This window comes from Pinus tabuliformis, chromosome 7 (assembly GCF_031772625.1).
Source record: "Pinus tabuliformis cultivar Carrire ecotype Pingquan chromosome 7, CPIR1, whole genome shotgun sequence".
Lineage (NCBI taxonomy): Eukaryota > Viridiplantae > Streptophyta > Pinopsida > Pinales > Pinaceae > Pinus > Pinus tabuliformis.
Genome location: NC_142293.1, coordinates 1,475,074,971 through 1,475,079,470, shown reverse-complemented (window position 1 = coordinate 1,475,079,470; position 4,500 = coordinate 1,475,074,971). Strand labels below are relative to the sequence as shown.

Here is a 4,500-nt window from a genome sequence, read left to right as displayed (position 1 = left end):
ATGCTTCAAGCTCTATGTGTTAAAGGTAGAATTCTTGATGCTTTAAGCTCTATGTGATGAGTTTCTCTTTCTTCTTATCCTCTCTCATTGCTCTACAAAAGCTTATTAAATTGTAAGTCCTTGAACTACTCGACCTCCACTATTTTATGCACATATTTTTGTGAACTGCATATGTGAAGAAGTACCAGAAATACATGAATTATACCTTTGGATGAATGAACCAACCCATTCCTTTTAATATATATATATGTGTGTGTGTGTGTGTGTGTGTGTGATGTCTCCATTTTCCTGAGAATCATTTGAGACACACAAAATCTAGATGTGCCCAGGCACTGGTCTTGTAAGCAATCCAAGGTTTTCTCTGGGAGTGACAAAATAATGATGGAGGGGAATTGAGCTATGGAAAAGTATCAAATGAAAGAATAGAAAATTTCCCTAACATGAGTACAAATGCACTCCTTTCAGGACATTGGAGAACGGAGGTGGTCATTTGTGCTCAACATGGTCAAGTTCGTTGGAATACTACATGCCATGTTTTGTGTCATGTGTCGATGAGAATTAGTGAGTAATGCACTTGTCACCTTGGTTGGGAAGTTGGAATTTTTCGATGTGGGTTGTGCAGGGGAATTACAAGAATTTGGTTTTTCCTATGTTGTCCTCTCATCATAGTGGGTGGTTTTTACTCCAATTTTCAACCTATCTCATGTGAGAACACCCACTAATTTTAAGCACATAATTAAGTGGAGGAGAAGAAAATTACAAGGATTTCTCTAGCAGCAGCAAGCAAATTGGGAAGAGCACATCATGAAAATCCTGTGGAAATGTCACTTGAATTATAGTTTGTAAAAGTGTCCTTAGTGGTGAACGGGGCACAAGTCTCTTGAAAGGTGAAACCTAAGAGGGTTAAAACTTCGTCAAGATGGGACACTACCACAACATGAGTCATTGTTGGTGAGTCAGATTGTGTGGGAATGCAACCCTAATTTGGTGGTAAATTTGATCCAAGGCTAAATATGAGCGAGAGACTGATAATGAACAAGTATTGTGAGGGAAAGATGAAAATGACTTCGAAAAATAGATTTAAAGGGTGCTTTAAATAATCGAGAGGGAAGTGGATGGAGGAAGATATTGCGTCATACTCAAATGTAGAATGGCTTAGGAAAGTTTGTCATTTGACTTGAGGTGTGAACCTACATGGGCCATTACATCAAAACTAACGAGGATGGAGTACTACCTATTGGTTTTCCATTGTAGCAATCACAAAATGAAGCATGTGCATATTCAGTGGGCCATTTTGCACGTACATACTCACAATTTTGGTTAGTGAGATTTCCATTCGATTGGTCTTGAAACATGGAGAAAAGATTCTAAAATGTGTGAAAGTAGGTTGGTTTGTAAACCTGTGAGGGGCAAGGAAGTTGATGAGCGAGATCCCCTCTCTGTGGGGTGCATTGTTGACCATATTTGAGCTTGTGAAAACTGTTCAGTGTGAGTTCACCTATTGGAACTCGAAAGAGGGTGAAATATGCATGAGTAGGGTGAAGCTAGAGGAAATTCTAGTGGGGGAACATAACAATCTTGATTTTAAAATTGTTTGTCTAAATTAGGTATAGGGAAGTGGATGGAGGCAAACAATGCGTCATACTCAAATGTAGGATGACTCAGGAAATTTTGTCATTTGACTTGAGGTGTGAACCGACATGGGCCATTGCATCAAGACTAACGAGGATGGAGTACTACCTATTGGTTTTCCATTTTAGCAATCGAGGAATGAAGCATGTGCATATTCAGTGGGTCATTGTGCACCTACATACTCACGATTTTGGTTAGTGAGCTTTCCATTCGATTGGTCTTGAAACATGGAGCAAAGATTCTAACATGTATGAAAGTAGGTTGGTTTGTAAACTTGTGAGGTGCAAGGAAGCTGACGAGTGAGATCCCCTCTCTGTGGAGTGTGTCGTTGACCATCTTTGAGCTTGTGCAAACTTCTCAAGTGTGAGTACACCTATTGGAACTCGAAAGAGGGTGAAATATGCATGAGTAGGGTGAAGCTAGAGGAAATTCTAGTGGGGGAACATAACAATCTTGATTTTCAAATTGTTTGTCTAAATAAGGGGAAAAGGCTAATTGAACCATATGGTAGCTGATTTCCTTTGAAGTTTCCCTTAAGATAGTTAGAGCTCACATGTGAGTTTTATTGGGTAAAGAAAATGATTATAGGCATTGGGGGCATAACACCCTCAACCTATTCTAAAACTTTAAATAGGTAAGACAATGTGACTACTCCATTGAGCCGTGCCCTAGAGTCGAGAGCTCCAAGTGGGGCACTTTTGGTAAGAAAAACTGATGACGCATGATGAAATGAAAGTTGAGTTACAATGTCAAACTACACTCTAACCTAGATCCCAAAAAGGGTGATAGTTTTTTAAGATAGTAGGGTGATGATTTAGGAAGTCAAAATTTGCTAAAGAATGTGTCAAAAACTCACTTTCTGAATCAACTAGCCCTTAGAATATGGCATTGTAGCATACAACCTATACTCGAATGTTGAAGCAATTTCTAGGCTTTGACGAGTAGGACATGAGGGTTGTTGAGAAAACTTGGTCATGAGACTGGGTGGATCGGCCCTTGTTGCAAATATTGGTGTTAGTAGAAAATATTCCATTGACAACTTTGAAGACTAAAGTGGGGAAAGGTTCCATGTGAACAACACTTGGACATGGTTTAGTTGATCCTAATATATGGAGAATCCCTATGTCAAGGGTGCACTATGGAAGAGAATTGGAAAGGAATCAAGTTAATATTCTTGAGCTTGGACATGGCAGTGGATGGAAACACTATAAAAATCAAATATGTTATCGGGGACCTTAAGAAGAGTTACCTTTCCTTTTTTAACAAATCGCCCAACCTAAAATTAGTTCAATTGGAGATAGGGTCCAACATATGGAAGAGCATCGCAAGCCTTGTATCGTCTTTGAAGCATAATTCACCATGTTGGATCATTCACCCACTAATAGGGAGCATAATTTAGGTTTAGACCATCGTGAGATAGGTTAGTTTTACCCTAAGTATGAATAACACCACAATAGTAATTCGACTTAGTATGAGAGGAATCATTGATTCACACAATTGGTCATCGCACTTGGTTGAGAAGTCATTGGCGTGAAAGTACCATGTGTTAGATTATAACTAAATGATTGTGGAAGTGACACTTGCCACTCTTTGAGTATGTCTTGACTCATAGTAGGGGTGTTGCTTTGGCACCCCTAAAGCCCTGTGTCAATTGTGAAGCATCCTGGTTGGGGCAACTTTGAATTTTAATTCCAAATGGTCATTGAGAATAATCCTTTGTAGATGACTTAAATATGCAATGGGGTATTCTAAGCGGTAGAGTGGCCTCGTTGTCATAATCCATTGAGATTCATCCCTTGGTTGCCTCAGTTTACTGTGTTGCCCAAAATTAAGTAATAAATTAAATTGTCACGATATTTGCTCAAATTAGAACTTGAATAGTTAAATTTTCAATTTTTTTTATAGCATTAATCCAATTTTATGTCTTATATCTTAAATTCTAAATTCAAATTTATTGTTATATTTTAAATCCTAAATTCAAACATAGGAAAAACATAGCAAAATGAAGTGAAAAATTAAGTTATAAAATTAAATAAGAGGTCCAATTTTTTTCCCATGGGGGCATCTCAATTGACGAAATTCATGTTATGAAGTAATATGTAAACCATGAGATTCAAAGTTAAAATCCTCCATGAGCCAAGCCAACAAAAAAAGGATGTCAAAATTTTAAAATTAAATTCTAAAGTTAGTCTGGACAATATTTTGTACATTCAGAACAAGTGCCATACTAAAACTTTGGAGAAAACATTTTGATTTATGTATCAATGTAAAACTTAAATACCTTTTGCTATAGTCCTCATAGCTTAAGTGGAGACAAATAAACTGATAAAACGGTCCTTGTTGCTTAGGTCCAAGTAAGGACAAGTAGGGACAAATAAACCGATAAAACGTCGCTTCAAGAGATCTTATAACTAATACAACATCACTTTAAGGGATCTTATAGCCCAAATTCAAATATATTAAACTGATGAAACGTCCAAGTACAATAAAATAGATAACATCTGTTCATGATTTCAATACGCCACATAAATATTAGCCTTGTTTGGTGCATATTTTTTTTTGTAAAGACATACCATTCATATTACTTTCGAAAAGATTGATACACTTAATTATATCTAGCTATTAGTTTTCTTGATAAACCAGACCAATAGTATAAGTTTAAAATTTTAAGATTGTTAATAATGTCCACTATCTCATAATTTGTTAATTTGAAATAGTTTACAAGAAAATAAAATATATATTGATTAACATAATGAGAATATTAACATAAAAGAGGGGTTTCTTTAAGTGACTGGCTCGTTAAGACTTAATCCTATAGAAGTATCCACCTAAACTAGTGGTTGTGGCTCATTGTCATTGTTAGAGGAG

The 4,500-nt window shown here is 36.6% G+C and overlaps 1 pseudogene; it reads left to right on the top strand.

The window, feature by feature from the left end:
* The first annotated feature begins 691 nt into the window (after positions 1-691).
* On the top strand, positions 692-3,447 carry LOC149253382 (25S ribosomal RNA; annotated as a pseudogene).
* Positions 3,448-4,500: the final 1,053 nt, after the last annotated feature.